At 42.7% G+C, this 16,454-nt stretch overlaps 1 long non-coding RNA gene across 1 annotated transcript in view; it reads left to right on the top strand.

The window, feature by feature from the left end:
* Nucleotides 1-16,454, top strand: part of LOC134424384 (uncharacterized) — a 69,075-nt gene that overhangs the window by 31,906 nt on the left and 20,715 nt on the right. The window contains exon 5 of the long non-coding RNA XR_010029402.1: nucleotides 11,670-11,722. This is a non-coding gene — a long non-coding RNA (uncharacterized LOC134424384). The remainder of the gene's footprint in view (nucleotides 1-11,669; nucleotides 11,723-16,454) is intronic.

Consider the following 16,454-nt stretch of genomic DNA (forward strand, 5'->3'; position numbering starts at 1 on the left):
GGGCCATTTTGAAGTAGTACAGCACAAAAAAAGCATTCCTCCTTCAGAGAGCACGGAATACTTATTTAGGGTTGGTAAGCTGTGAGGAAAAATGCTCCTCATGGTCCCCTTTCACCAGGATGTTTTTCTCCTGTCCTTTTTGAATTTAATAATGTGTCAGATTAGGGTTAAAGTGCTCTGTTTCCTGTGCTCTGCTCTGACTTTGATGCTGTACAAGACCTCCCCAATTCTGCTTTTCTCTGGCACTGCTCAGACATGAGAAAGCCCCAAAGGCATTGTGTGAAGCTGCTGGGTGAGCAAAGGAGAGCAGTGAGGGGAGCATGTGAACAAGGCAGGCAGCAGGTCCACCCCAGCACCCTGCCCTGCTCTGAGCACTGGCACCAGGTTGGCATCACTGGCTTTGGCTCTGCCTGGCCAGCACATCCCAGTTGGACACAGACTGGCTTGGAACCTTTTTGTCACCTGCTCTTGAATAGATTTTTAGTGAGTCCACTCTCTGATATTAAACATCTGTTTGGATGAGGGATGTCTCTGCTTTAGGTTACAGTCCTTAGATGCTGAGTGTTCAGAATTCTGCTCATCAGAATTCCTTTAGAACGAGATGGATTAAAAGAAAAAATAAAAAATAACAAATTTCCTACATGGCTCCTCAAGCTTTCCACATCTAAAGTTCCCTCTGTCCTTGTGGCACAGGTCAGGGTCCTTTTGAAAGCCTCAGTACCACTGCACCTGAGTGGTGCCCATAAAAACCCCCTTGGTCAGAGCTCAGTCCTGCCCTTCCCCACAGAAATTTCCCCTTATTGCCCCAAACCCCCACATTGCCTTGCCAATACAGACCCCAGGAAAGTCTAGACTCAAATTGGAAATATTTCTGTGCCAGGCTGGGTTTTATCTTGTAATGATAGTTCACTAAATTATGCCCTTAATGACATCTATGAATCAGTTTATTCTGTCCAAAGAATTAATTATGAAGATATTCTTGATTTGTGGAGCCTAAGTAGGAAAGTGCATCTACAGTTGTCATTCAAAACCTGGCTTATAAGATTATATATGAGTCTTTTAGAGCCATGAAAACATGTGGAAATTAGTGTTCAGGTTTTCTCCCTACCACACACAGGACAATCCAAATGTGTGAAATGCCTTGGAAAGGCTTTAACAGTGCTGTGTGTGTGATTGGCCATAAACCATGTACTGATTCACTGTGTAAAACACATCCACTGCATCCTGCACCTCCATAAATCTCCAGATATTTACAGGAACAGTTTCCTTTCCTTACCTATGATCAAACAGTGCTTTAGAGCAGGGCTGGCTGCTCCCTGCCCTGTCCAAACCTTTCCCACAGAGACAATAAAACTGATGTACTGTGAGAAGCAGGGACTTAAATCCCTTTTTATGAGATACTGAAGTGACTCTAAAGGGCTGTCATTGCCACACTTGGTGTGACCCAAAGCTGAAGGTATATTCAAAAATCAATCAAACTAAAGAAAGCTTTTGGAGGGAGATCAAATGTGAACTGGTGTTTGGTTCTTGTGCTCTGCATTTTCCAGGTATGGGATAAATAAAAGGTTGAATGAGGAATGATCAGTAAGAGAGTAAATTGCAGGTACCCAAGTAACTCACTAAATCCAAGGCTTTTGGTAACATAATTGTAACTCTGATGTTATAATCTTCTATCCTGCACAAGCAATGTCAGGAATGACACCCTGGTATTCATTATATTGATCTGAACTCATGCACCAAGCATTTCAGATCCTGTAGGTTTGTGGAGATGGATTGTACACTGAGATTAAAGAGAATGACCCTGAAAATCACTGGGCTCTTTGTAAACCTGCACTGCACACGTGGCTGGGGAAAAGTTACCTTGCATTTTTCTTTTTCTCTTCTCTGGGGGAATTCCATTTTCACACCTGGAAGTGTGTCAAGCCTGGAAATCAATCCTGGAAGTCAATCCTGGAAATGTTTCCCAGTTCTGGATGGTCTCATACTGGAACATGCAGCTTCTAATGTGCACCAAGACTTCTCTGATCTTATCAGAGAGCCTGAAATGGGACCAGAAGGTCTCGTTCTGAAATTCAGAGCCTCTCCCTGGCCTTTGGCATGACTCCCATGTTTATATTCATCACCATATGTAGTTATTGCATGAATGATAAATTTATTTACATAGTTAATATCCACATATATAATCTGGAAGGAATCACAGAGAGCAGAATTGTATCATCCCAGTGTTTAAAGCTGCCTTTTGAAATTACATGTTGTGCATGAAGATACCCTGAGCTGACAGCAAGGCTCAGCTGGTGTGTCAGGCTGTGGCCTTGGCCTTGTCCTGCTCCCAAGGACAATTACAGGGAGTCTGTGGTACATGGGGAGGAATTGTTTGGGTTAAGAACTTGCTTTTCTTGGTGAAAATCAGAGCCCTGCCCTGACTTAGCTGCAGCAATTGCAGCAGAAATTCCCTTAACCCAGCAGAGTGTGGGTTCTGTTCTGTTCTCTTTCATCTTGCATCTCTCAGTGTTACCTCAGTTCCTTTGGGATCTTTTGAAAAATACAGAAAAAAAAACTCATTCTCTCCTCCAGCCTTTATTTAGGTGTTTTTTTCTTCTTTTTCTCCTAATACCTTTTCAAACTCATTTTTTCTCTTCCTTCTCATTTCATCTAGACTCTGTTTCATGTTGAATAAAGTACATCCCCTGTGAAAGGCAATTTAATTTAAAAAGAGATAACACCTATTTCATTTTTCCTTTTTGTAGCAGTCTCCTTCAAGCAGGCAAAGGTTCTCTGCACTGTGTTCTGTAATTAACTTGTCTTTGAGTCAACCCATATGCTCAACTAATGCAAATTATTTTCTGGCTAAGATCATTTATTGCTTGAAAGAAAATTAATATTTTAATCAAAGTAACATTACAAAGTAATTCAGCTGGTTTAGTGATTCTGAAAATTTGGTGAAAATAATCAAAAATTTCTAAAGGATGTCAAAATTCAGGGAAGCTTTGATTGTGTCTGAATGGGGTTGTGGTTTGCATCCTGCAGTTTTATATAAGCCACATTATATTTCATCTTCCAAAATATTCCATATTGCAATAGAAAGGATCTTGAGCCTTTCAAAATGTCTTGGAAAGGAATCTGGGGGGAGAGATGGGAGAAGTGGCTTTTATCCAGCTCTGACTACTTACTCACTGGCTGGAAGGACACCAATGGCAGCCACAGCAGGATTAGAGATCCCTTTCCAAACCGAGGATCATTTCAGTGTTTCCTGCCTCGTGCTTGCACCAAGGTGGGTGTGGGAGCATCAGCTGCAGCAGAGGGGCACAAACCCTGCAGAGTGGCTTTGTCAGAGAAGGGGGAGGGAGAGTTGAGGATGCTCAGGGTGCTGGTGTGAGCCTGCTCCAGCCCCCATCCCACCTGGATGGCCTCTCCATCATTCTGAGAGAAGGAATGTCCTCTCCTTGAAGCCTCAGGCCAGAAATTCAAGCCACACCAAACCTGGTCCATATATTCTGACAGAAAGTTCACATTTCAGAGATCAAGTGGGTTTGTTCCAAAAATGAATACAGAGATTTGCTGTTGACTTCACCCTGACCCAGGTTCCACTTGTAAACTGCCGTAAAATCTCCAGCACTTGGCTGCAGTTCATTTCTCTCACAAATCCCTGAGGTCATGATTCAACAAAACAATAAATCCAGCTTAAGGGCTCCTTGTGCCAGCTCAGAAAAGTCATGACACAGAATCACATCACACTGATCCAGAGCAAGCAAACTTGCCTATTTGAATGTATTAAACAGTAATGAGAAGTTTATGTTGGATCAGAAGTCTCTGTGCTGAGGAGGCATCTCCTGCAGCTACTGCTCCAGCATTTTTCCTCTATCAGAAATGCTCTGTCCTCTTCTAGGCAGGAAAAGTGAGAGTGAATTCTGTGTCCTGCACTCAGCATTTCACCAGAAGCATGATCCCAATGGCTGAGCCACATCCAGTGGGTATTGCTGGCTCTGATTATTTCAGAGCTCTGCTATCAATTACCCCAGAACCAGGGCCTTGCCCCAGCAGCCTGGAAAAGGCTTGGAAAAAGCAGCAGTGCTTTCACAGAGAACATCAGGGCACCCATTTCTCCTGCTCCTTCCATCAGGGAAGTCGGCAAAGCTGCCAAGGGCAAATCACTGCAATGAATTCTTCCTGAAGCTCAGAGAGACTCAAGAGTCCAGTGAGATATCCCCAAAAGGGAGAGCAACTGTGAAACATTCCAGCTGTGGTGGAGCAGGGAGCTTCCCTCCCCAGGCCATCCCTGAAGGTTCCCTCAGCTGGCCCTGCCAAACACACCCTGGTAGTAAATCCCTGAAGTCAGGCCTGAAATAGTTTAAGTTCTTTGTCCCAGCAAGGAGAAGCTCAGCAAATCCTGGAGATTCGTTTTTTGAAGTTCCAGACTGAGGATTCATTGTTAGAAGTTCCAGACTGAGCTTTTTTTGGGAAACGGGATTGATCCCTGATAGCAAATTTGCTTGTGTTTTCTGGATTTTCTTTTGTAGCCTGAAGCCACATTTGCCTTACCTATTTCAACATTTTTTCTCTGTGAGTTGTGTTCTTTTGTCATGAATTTTCTTACCCATTTCCATCTGGGCACTTTGACTGACACAGGCACCAGGTGAACATCTCACACTAACTGGGATCATTCTTTGTTGGCCCCTGAACCATGCTGCTAAATCCTCTCCCAGCTAGAGAAATCACAACTACGACATCTGAGGTCACATGCAGAACAGCCAGAACAATCCCAGAGTCTCTTCCAGAAAATGAGGAATTGCAATAAACAAGGGAGAGGCTTCCCAGAAAGTCATTTCACAGTGAGCTCAGTCCATCCTGAGCCCAGGGAGCTGGAGCAGTTTGTGCCAGCCATCCTGAGGGAGAGTGGGCAGGGAGCTTTGCACATCTGAAGGCTTTCAGTGACATTTTTAGGGCCAGAGTCCATTCTGAGCTCTGCTGTTATTCACCTACAGCTGTTTTGGCTTTATAGCTGTTAAATATAATCTGTGCTGAAAGGGAAAAAATGGAGATGAATTCATTAGTGATAATGCTGATTGTTTTCTTGCACAGTTTGTGTGCAGAGCACACAGCTCAGTGCAGCCCCAAGGCTTTGCCCACTGCAGAGGAGCTTTCCCATGCCACAGCACTGACCCCCTGCAGCACACAGGGGGTTTGTTCTGCTCAAGCCAAGGTCAGCAGGCAGATTATCCTAAAACCTTTCCAAAAGCAAACAGAATTAAATTGTGTAATGAAAGACAGTAGTTTAATTTCTTAGAGTCAATCAAAATAGCAGAACTCCTGGAGTGGATGGATTCCTGGTAATAAAGCAAAACCAGAGAGGCAGGGAAAAAAAGAGAGAATGACAGCTGAGCATGTAAAATAATCGCAATAAATATTTATAGGGAAGGGAAGGGAAGGGAAGGGAAGGGAAGGGAAGGGAAGGGAAGGGAAGGGAAGGGAAGGGAAGGGAAGGGAAGGGAAGGGAAGGGAAGGGAAGGGAAGGGAAGGGAAGGGAAGGGAAGGGAAGGGAAGGGAAGGGAAGGGAAGGGGAAAGGGGATTACAGAAACTTTGAGGTGGTCAAGATCTCATTGCAGTCTGCAGCTTCCTCCTAAGGGGAAGGGCAGACACTGATCTCTTCTCTCCAGGCCTGTGCCAGGGCAGGTTTAGGGTGCATATCAGGAAAGGCTCTTCCCCAGAGGGTGCTGGCACTGCCCAGGCTCCCCAGGGAATGGGAACATCCCCAAGGCTGCCAGAGCTCCAAGGAGAGGTTGGACAGCACTCCAGGGATGCACAGGGGGAATGTTGGGGGTGTCTGTGCAGGGCCAGGAGCTGCACTGGATGATCCTTGTGGGTCCCTTCCAAATCAGGATATTCTGTGAATCTCTGAAAATTGCACCCAAGCTAATTGTACTTCCTTTGGAACTCCTAGGATACCCATATTAACCCCAAATTTTGGGGTGTAGAATGAGTCTCTGTCTAATAGTGAAAACATTAACCAGGGATAAGTATTTTAGAAATCTCCATGGAGATATATTGTCATGGCAAATCAACAATGCCTGGTGTGTGACACACTTTCATATTAATACCTCTAATTCATCCAAAATGCCCTTTTGCCATTCTTGCAGCGTGCTAGAAAGAGCTGTCACGTGTTGGATGGGATTTAATTGCAGAATACTCAGCTGTTGACAGACATGGCTTCCTGTTGGAAATAAATGTAAACCAGAATAGGAAAGCTGACCTGATCCAACTGAGGTCTTTTGGAGGTGAAAAATAGAACAATTACCGGATGCAGGTAGATAAAATTTTTCCCTATGGAACAAAAACTCTGTGGGATGTGGTGATTTTGCAGAGCTAAAACCTTTCCTGGGAATGCATCAATTCAGCTTAGCAGGGAAGAAAAAAAGATAAGTTGAATAGTTTACATTTTTTATAATACTTGTTATTATTAATCTTTGAAGAATTAACAAAGAAAGAAATGTCAGTGGTAAGACAAAATTTCTTATACATATTCAAACGGTGTATAAAAATAAACACAAAATTGTTTGGTTGTGTAAAAAATTATTTGGCTTTGTTTTAAGCATCACAACTTTCTGTGGATTTTTATTTTTCCTCTAAGCAATGTCTATTTTTTAAAGTTTTGGCTGTGTTTAAAGCTTTCATCTTCTGAAATATAGGCAAAATAAAATAGTCAATATAGAATATATAGTCAATATAGAGTATACAGTCAATATAGAATAAATAGTCAATATAGAATATATAGTCAATGTAGAATAAGTAGTCAATATAAAATATATAGTCAATATAGAATATATATTCAATATAGAATGTATAGGCAATATAGAATATATAGTCAATATAGAATATATAGTCAATATAGAATGTATAGTCAATATAAAATATATAGTCAATATAGAATATATATTCAATATAGAATGTATAGGCAATATAGAATATATAGTCAATATAGAATATATAGTCAATATAGAGTATATAGTCAATATAGAATAAATCGATATAGAATATATAGTCAATATAGGATATATAGTCAATATAGGATATATAGTCAATATAGGATATATAGTCAATATAGAATATATGTCCTGTTGTCCTTTTATCTTGTGGGTGCATGGGGCAGAGAGAGCAGAACTGATGAATAAACTGAAAACACTTCCAGTTCCTGTTTCCTGCTACTTTGGGCTGTAGGACAGTACATGAGACCTTGAGCATTTTTCTGTTTGTTGATTTTCCTGCCCCTAAAGGGCCATGAAAGGCTGAAGATTTCCTGGCTGCCCCAGATTGCTCATCTGATGGGGGCTGAGGTTTCTCCTGGGTGTAAAGAGGGAGAGGAGCAGCAGAGGCAGCTCTCAGGAGAGCCCTGGTTTCCAGGAGCTGGGTGCTCAGAACGCTCAGAGGCCAGAAATAATAAACACCTGCTGAGGGAAAATGTCAAAATGTTCCTTCCTGGCTTTTAAGAAAACAAATTCTGAAGGCTGGAGAGAACATGCCCAAAATCAACATGACAAATAAATTAACAGCTCAATTACCCAAGTGCCTTACATGAACAAGGACAGCTCTCCATGGCACAGAAGGAAATTAAAGCCCCTACCAGAGTGGGATTTTATGTTGCATTCAGACCCACTCAGGAGTATATTGAGACCCCAAGAGGGGATTTTCTGTTAAACTGGAGCAGACAAAGCAGGTCCCTCTGTTCCTTACCCTGTCATTGCCTTTGAGAGGTGCAGGAGGGCAAACTGAGGAGCTGTAGCACAGGCTCCAGCTCTTGTTCAGGTCCTTTAGCAACCAAATTAAGTTGACAGCACCCTCAGACAGGTCAGAGCAGGTACAAGGACACTGCAGGGTCAGTGGGAATGGTGTGGAACAGAATAATGAAATTCAGGGGTCTCCAGATGAGCCTCAGTGATCGCCATAACCATAAATCACATAGCTCTGTCACTGCTGTGTCCTGCAGGAGAGAGACAGGCACTGGAATGATCAAACAGGGGGTTTCCACAGCAAAATTCTCTTGTTCTGCTTCCTTTGAAAAGGACTGTAGGTATAGCATTATTTCCATCTTTGCAGAAATATTTTATCTTAAAAAGAGTCCTATTAAATAGTCTCCAGCTGGGATTGGCTTACAGAGGGGCGTTATCTGAGCACTCCAGAGGGCTCTGAAAATAGAAGAGGAAAAATGCTTCAGTGAGAGAAAATATATGTCTGCTCATAAAGGTTAATGTGAAATGTCCCAGTGTGCTGGAGACACAGAGAATTGTGGCTATTGAATTCATTTTCTCACTAAAAATATTCCAGTCAATTCCAAATAATCTCCTCTCCTCACTTGTGTTTCCAAAAGCCTTCTAAAGATTTTACCTTTGAAACCATCTTTCTTTTCATCTCCTGCTTTATCATCTTTGCTTTCGGGGTCAGTTTTTCTTTCTTATTTTCTTTCTTTGCCAGGCTGCCTCACATGGAACCATTGCTGTGTCTTCCATTGAAAACACACATTGCTTGTGGAGGCATCTCCAAGTATGAACCAGCTCCTAAATGAGGAGTTCATTTTGAGGAACTGTGTTGAGAACTTTTATTTTCATGTGTTTTCAAGCTTGGGGATCCCTAACTGATCCCTGACCATGTCAGTGTCCAAAGAGATTATCACAAGCACCCAGAGAAAAGTTTAATGCTAATTTAGAGGTTCTGATTGTGTCCTCTGAATTCAGCTGCCTCTCCCCACTGCTCCAAAGGGAATAAAAGCTGGGCAGGAAGGTGATCCAGCCTGTGCCATCATGTCCAGGTGTACAGGAACTCTGGATGTCCTTCCCTTTATCACTGTGCAGCCAGCAAATACAGAAAATACTGATTTCTTTAAAGGCTTCCTCAGGCAAAGCTTGATGACTGAAGAAAACAAAACCCATCATCACTCTGCATTCTTCAGTTAACCTCAAAAACCACTTCCTCATGTAGGATTCTGCTCCAGGAGCTGCATCAAAGAGGAGATTGCAGCTCCAGAGCAATCCCACCCATGGGGATGGCCCTTTGGCAGTCTGAGCCTGAAGTTAATCCACAACTGTCACACAGAAAAGAGGGTGAAAAATGCAACCACACTGCAATGATGTGCTGCCAATGCCAGAGCAGCATACATCTCTTTTAGGGGTCATTTTTAGGGATCATTTCTTCCCTTTTAGGGATCATTTCTTCCCTTTTAGGGATCATTTTTAGGGACCATTTCTTCCCTTTTAGGTATCATTCCTTCCCTTTCAGAGACCATTTTTTCCATTTTAGGGACCATTTCTTCCCTTTTAGGGATCATTCCCTCCTGAGCTCACCATCTTGTACATCCTGGCCTGGTGCCCTTGCAAACACCATTTCCATTGAATGGATCCCCACATTCTGCACTCACTGCTTGCAAACCAGTTCAGCACCCCTGGCCTGTGCTCCAGATTAATCAGAGCTTGTTTTTAGCCAGAATATCAGGGGAGCTCTGTGGCACTGCCATGGATCTTTGATTCTCTGGGCTTTTATTAATGATGGTGACACCAAATGCACCTTCTGGTGTGAGGGGAGCTGCAGGAAAGATAATGTTATTTCTGAATCAAATTATCCTTCCTCTTTATACTTAATTAAGAACACAATCTTGCTGGAGGCTGAAAAGCTTTGGCTTCAGTTTGCACAGACACATCATATGTGTCTGCCTGTCCAAATATTTTACCCTTACGTTTTACAGCAATAGCAGGGCCTATAAAAATGATGGCAAAAAGCCTATTGATTTCATCTGAACAAGAGCCAGCAGAAGCTGATTTTACCTGGACAGTGTTCTCTAACAGATGTAGCTCAGTAATAATTCATGTTCTTGAATCCAACATAGAGCTATGAATGCACAATAAATTAAAAAAATCACAGTTCTGAGTCTGTTACTTTCCTCTCTGTTTAATCAACAGGAACAGAGAGAAGGAGCAGATGAGCTGTAATAAAAGATTTTAGCCATTTCTTCTGGACTTCTTTGCTGAAATGAAATAATCTTTCACTCTCCAGAGTGAGAGGGTAACCCAGCACCGTGTTACTATTTATGAGACATTTTCTTTGGTGATGCTTTCGCCACACCACATTTGTAACTGCTGAAAAATAACCTGGAAAGCCTGGAGGAGTAAAAATGTTGTTGTTCTGTAGGAAAGGAGAGAGTGAGGTACAATTTCAGAGCTTATCTCAGATGATGCCAGCAGAGGAGATGTGGCTGTAATTTCCTTGCATGAAATAATTTGCCGAGGCACATTAATTAGTGTGAGTGTGTAAGGAGACAGACAGGAGCTCTCCAGTTCTGTCCTGGAAAATACCAGAGGTCCCTGGGAGAATTTGGGTACTCCCAAATCCCTCAGGAGGAGAATTTTCAGGGTTTCATGTAGGTTTGCCCCAAATCCATCTCATGCCCCAATCAGCCTCACACATCAGGCTGCGGAATGGGAGCTCTCTGTCCCCTCAGTGTTGAGTGAACACAAACTGGGGTTGTTTTTTCCTCCTTTCCCTTGGAACAGAGGAGAAGGGCAGATCTGTCTGTGGGTTCAAATCCTGAATTTCAGTATTTGGTTTGTATGATTTGTCTGTCTATCATTTGTACTGGTCTGTCATGCTTAGAACATGGAAAGGGCTCTGTTTAATGAGAATGGACTCTCTTTCTATTCCAGCTCCCAAAGCCCTGATTCCATCTAGACCCCATTACCCTCACAAAGAAGCTTTCAAAAGCAAAGAATTTCAAAAATCACTGCTATGAGTGGTTCAAGAATCTACTCAGTAAAGAAGTCCCAAAATGATCTGTCCTCATTGCAGATTTTTTGTTAACTTGAATTTCTTGTTCCAGAAATGGGTCAATATTCACACACATACAAAAAGATCTTTTGTTTTCCCAAGTATGTGTGAATTTTGTGGAATTCTTTTAGGATACAGAAAAGCATATCTTTATTTTCAACATCTAACATGCCAGAACCCGTTGCTTTGAAAACATCCTCTCCTCTAACGTGGTTTTCATTAGGACAATGCACTCCCAAACTGAAATCAGTGCCAGTTTTCAGAAAGCAATCCCGTGTGTTCTTGCCTTGACATCTGTTGGTATAAATAATGTAGTAAAATGAGAATTTGGAAGAATTATTTGTGTATATTTGAGAAGATTTGTAACTGGGTGGTGATTCTGACAACCTGCTCATACAAGGAGAGCTGCACTCTGTTCAGATATTGAAGCCAGCAAAAAGGAACACTGTGATTATTGCTGGATCACTCTTGCAGCTCAGATTTACAAGTTGCAAGCAAATAAAAAAAAGAAATGTCAGACTGGCATGGGAGTGTCACCAGGAGCAGCCTTGGGAGCAGTTAAGCCTGGAAAGGAAGTTTACAGTGAAAGCTGTTTTGTTGCTTGTTGGGATTTACATTTCCAATCAAAAATCAGGAGGATTTTGGCCTGTGTGGGATGTTTGCAAGCTGGTGAAAGCAGAATGGGGACTTGCTCCTCTAAGCAGATTTTAAACTCACCAAAAAATATCCTTGTGGAATGGAAAGCTGAGAGCTGTGCACTGATATTAGGGATATTTGCATTACCAGGGCAATATTTAATTGGCAGTTGCCCTAAGTGGACCTTTCTGAGCTTAGTTTGACATTTATTCATTATCATTTTGCACAGGATTTGCCATGCAGAGTAACCAGTGAGCACCTGCTGTGCTGCCCAGGGGATGGGTGAGTAACTCTCGTTCTTTCTGCAGAGATCAACTTGCTGGGAGCACTTTAAAGCCTTGAATGGAAAAGTCAGAGAATTCAGCAAACTTTTCACTGCTTTTACTTCAATTTTTGAGCACTGTGCCCTCCTGCCTGGTCCTGTTTGTGATGTCTGGAGCAGGAGTGCAGCAAGAACCCCTCACCAGCTCTACAGACCCTGGAGTGGCTTCTCTGCTTTGTGCCTCTGTTGAGTGAAGGATTTGTTATTTCTTGCTCAGACACTTTCAATTTCTATTCCTGTGCTAAGAGGGGCACTCAGTGATGTGCAGGCAGGTTCTGAGCTGTTTGTCTGGGCTGCCAGGAGGGCAGAGCTGATCAGTTCCATACCTTGTTTTAATCTGTCACAGCTCTTTCCCAGCCCATCTTGCAGATTCTTTTCTACATTTTGGTCCAACATGCACTAAAATCAAACATTCTTGGTTTCTTGCCTGGCTTACATTTAAGGGGAAGAGCTTGTGCTGGTTTATTTTCATACAACATCAGTTCTAAAATACTTTTTTCCACTGGAAGACTCCGGCTTTTCTGGCTGTGCTGAAAGTAGCATTTGGTATAAGCCATAAACCCTGCTGCAAACAACTTAATCTATTCAAAATGAGGCAGGAAAGGAAAAAGAGCACTACAGCAAACAAAGGCTTGTGTGTCCTTGTTTAAGGCTGGGAATCCCATGGCTCTGAGAGATGAGTTTTGCCCTTGGAGCCCTCTAACAATTTAAGACATTTTTATTCCAGCTGTTTGCCCAGCCTGGAGCAGAGCTGCCTCACCACTGAAAATGCATCTGAGCTCTGTGAAAATGCACTTTGAATCATCTCTTGTGTTATTGCACCTGAGACAGGGAAGATGCTTAAAGTTCATAAAGGAGCTGAGATCAAATTTAATCATCTGTGCGCTGCAGACAATTGTATTTCCCATTTGCTAAATCCAATTGTTGGTGTTTCATTCAAGCATCTACTGAAGAGTGTTCTGGCTTTGCCTCGTAGTGAAAAGGTGAATCACTCAATTGTTTTATTTCTTCCAGAGGTTAATCATGTCTCCTTATAAAATGTTTGTGTCTACTTTGATGTTTCAGTCAATGTGTCTTCAGCCTTTTGCCACTGGTTCTTGGTCTGTCCTGCAAGACACCAGTTCAGCCCCCCATAAAATTCATCTTCTCTCTTCACCCCCAGCCTGGGTCCCACTTACAGCCTGGTGTCCCACCCCTGCAGGGTTTAATTGGGTAAAATTGTGAGTTGAATCTCCTCTACGTCCCAGGTCAGTGATTCTCAGAATATTCCACCCCACTCACTGCAATTAAATCAGCAGCCAGGGCAAAAAGTGCTCAATTTATGCCTGACTCCTCTGTGCACCCTGTGATAATCCTCAGCTAAACTGATCATGAGATTGTGCTGCTTAAAGCCAGTGTTTATCTTTGCAAGCACTTAAGGCATTAAGTGTCAGTATGAGAGGAAAATGAAACGTTGGCAGAGAGTTTTTGGAAACAAACATCAACTGGAATATTAAGAGGCTTGATGCAAGGAGCAGATTTATGGTTTCATCTGACAGGTTTGAGTCTTAAATAAGGGAGATAAAGATAATAAATGTTGTAGCATGTCTGATTTACAGCTCTGATATGAGATAAGTTGGCTGCTCTGTGCAGATCACAAATGAGTTTCCCTATCAAATCACTCCATAGCTGTAACTACTTAAACAAATATAATATTCTCGCATTAAGTGAGAATCCAGAAGTGGGATCATCCAGAAACTTTGTGTTTTAGACAGAAGATACAGCCAGATGTAAGATGCTTCCTGGAAAACATCTTAAAAGAGGAGGAAAGTGCTGATTTCTGACTTAAAAACTAGTTTTGTGATTGAGCCCAAAAAGTTTTTCATCAACCCTGTCATTCCAACTGAACTAAAAGTATTAGGGGAAAAAAAAAAAAGCAAATAATTCTCAAACAGAATATGGGATCTAGGGACAGCCAGCACATGGATATGGAAAACAGCTGCTGGTCTGGGTAGTGCAGGGAATTTTGACACATAGATTTGGGCACTGCAAAATAGACAAAGTCACTTTGCACCTAGAAAAGAGAACAGTGCTTCTCTTACTCTTACCAGGTGTTTCTAATAGCCCACAGAATAATTTGTGACTTTGTAATAAGAATCTGTTTTAGGACCAGAAGTTACGGTTCTTGCCTGAAAAAATACTGGGAATTTTTGCATAAAACTTTAAGGACTTTTGCTGGATTGTTGCTCTCAAGAATTGTAACAGCTTTTAGTTTTATCTTGGTTTGGAACTCAGCAAAATTGAAACACTGACATTTGAGGTTAAATACACTTCTGGTGCTCTTTGTTATGGTAACACCCCCTTCAGTGCTACACTCAAGAAGAGAGCTGAAAATTCACACTTTGCCACAGCACACTTTAAATCTTGCCTGAGCCCCGTATTCTGTAGCCAGATTTCACTGAACTTTCCTCACATGGAACTGTTCCTGGCTCGCAGAAACCCAGCAATCCCGGTGAGGAGTTCACACCTTTGCTCGGGGCTGATCTCACCACAGCTCCTTTGCTCTCACAGTCTCACCCTGCTGAGGACACCCCTGAGAGCTCCTGCAGTCCTGATTTTGGCAAAACACTTCTTCCCACGAAAACAGACATCATCCTTCAGTGGGATGAGATTCAACTCTTATTATTTTCAGATCATGTCACCAATCTACTCATTGGAGCCTTGCCCTGGTGTAATAAAACCAAGTTGAAATTGCTGAAGGGCTCAGCTGCTGCCTCCAACAGCTGCCTGGCTGTAATTTGCCAATAGGATGTATTACATCCTGATTACAGCTTCTTTTGAGTGATAGGCCAAAATTACAAGGCCGAAATGTGGCTAATCATGATAAAGGAGATAAGTCTATTCATCTCATGCCTGCATTTAATATTTGCACAGCAGATGCTGTTTGTTCCCTTCAGCTTCATTTCCACAGAAATTTGCTCTCATTCTGAAGAAGTCGTGAGGTTAATGAAAAACTTTATTGGACATTTTGATGGTGGAGAGAGGGAGGAAGGTGGAATATCTTGGAAGGTTTCTCTTTGTTTCTCAGCCCAGATAAACTTACACAAATCAACCAGCCCTTGAAAGAAAAGCAAAGTGAGCAACTCCAGGCCAGAAACAATTTTTTCACTGAAAGGATTGTCAGGCATTGGAAGTGGTGGAGTCACCGTGCCTGGAATTGTTCAATAAACAACTGGAGATGGCTCTCAGTGCTCTGGTTTAGGTGACATGGTATTGTTGGACCAAAGGTTGGACCTGATGATCTTGGAAGTCTTTTCCAACCTTAATGATTCTGTGATTCCAGTCTTCCTAAAACACTCTGGGAACTCCTGATGAGCAGTGTTGCAGCAAAAATAGGCATTATTAATTCCTTCTTTGCCTCCACCACTGTGGGTGAAAATACAACCCACAGCAGAGTCCCTGATGCATCAGATCAGAGCAGCCACTCACAGACACTCAGCTCCCCTGGGGTCTCAGAACAGAGACAAATTCCAATTTATTTTGTGTTCTTGTGATATGCCAAGCATGAGACCCCAAACACAGCACAGATAATTGATCTCAAGCTTTTGCTCTTCACATCCCAACCTTTGTGCTGCTCCATTTTTGCCAGTTGTTCTTTGCATGATTAACTGTAAGCACAGAAGGAGAATGCCTGCAAACACTGTAGTGTAAATATTTTCCAGCCTAGTGGGTGCAGACCCCAGAGATGTGTTTTAGGCTGCAGACAGATTGTGAGTTAGGCCAGGCTTGTGCAGCCCCTGGACCAGCTGAGCTGCTCCCACCACCAGTGTAAGGGTTTGACACAACACCAGTGAAGTCACTCTCCTGTGGGAAATGAAAACCATTCCTACACTGAAATATAATCAGCATTCTAGAAACAAAGCTATTTAATGGCTAATTCAGCTTATTCTGCAGGAATGAGAAGAGAAAATGAAACATTTAATTCTGGAAACACATTTTACCCCAAACACTCCCAGACATCCCCTGGGATGTGCATCCATCAGCTTGGGCTGGGTGTGTTTCAGGACGTTCTTTGTGACCAGGATAATCTCCTGTTTGACTGAGGCTTTGACAGGCAGGGGTTTGATTGACTTGGCTGTTGCAGTGCTGCCAGAGGGACAGGACAGGACAGGACTGCACAGGCAGGAGCTCCCTGCTGGTTTGCAGCTCTGACCCAGTGAGGGGCACAGCAGCAGCAGTGTTCCCGTGCATCTCACCCCAGCTTTTCCCCACAGAGTGCTCCACAGCATCACCAGGGTGGTATCCCTACACAGCCTGCCCTGAAAGATGAAATTGAGGTTGGAAAAAACCCAGCCCCACTGGTTCTCTGCTATTACACTCATTCATTATGATTTTCTTTTTTTTTTTCCCACAAGGATTTATCCTCCTGTTACAAATCAGTAATTCCTTCTCATTTTTCTCATGTGTTACCATGCAAACTTGATATTCCTGTGCTCAGCATCAGAGTCCATGTGCCTGTACACCACGGAAGTTATTCAAAGAGGGAATGTGGGATTTTCCATGCTCTAAGGACTGGATTAAAGATAGCAAAGCAACCAGAGCCAGGGTGATGCCTCCTCTGCCTCCATCCCTGGACCCAGCTTGCCAAAGGCAACACAAGTGCTCAATTTGTCTTGCTGAGATGCCTTGGAAGGCTGAGAAAGCTAATTTGCC

This window comes from Melospiza melodia, chromosome 13 (genome assembly GCF_035770615.1).
Source record: "Melospiza melodia melodia isolate bMelMel2 chromosome 13, bMelMel2.pri, whole genome shotgun sequence".
Classification (NCBI taxonomy): domain Eukaryota; kingdom Metazoa; phylum Chordata; class Aves; order Passeriformes; family Passerellidae; genus Melospiza; species Melospiza melodia.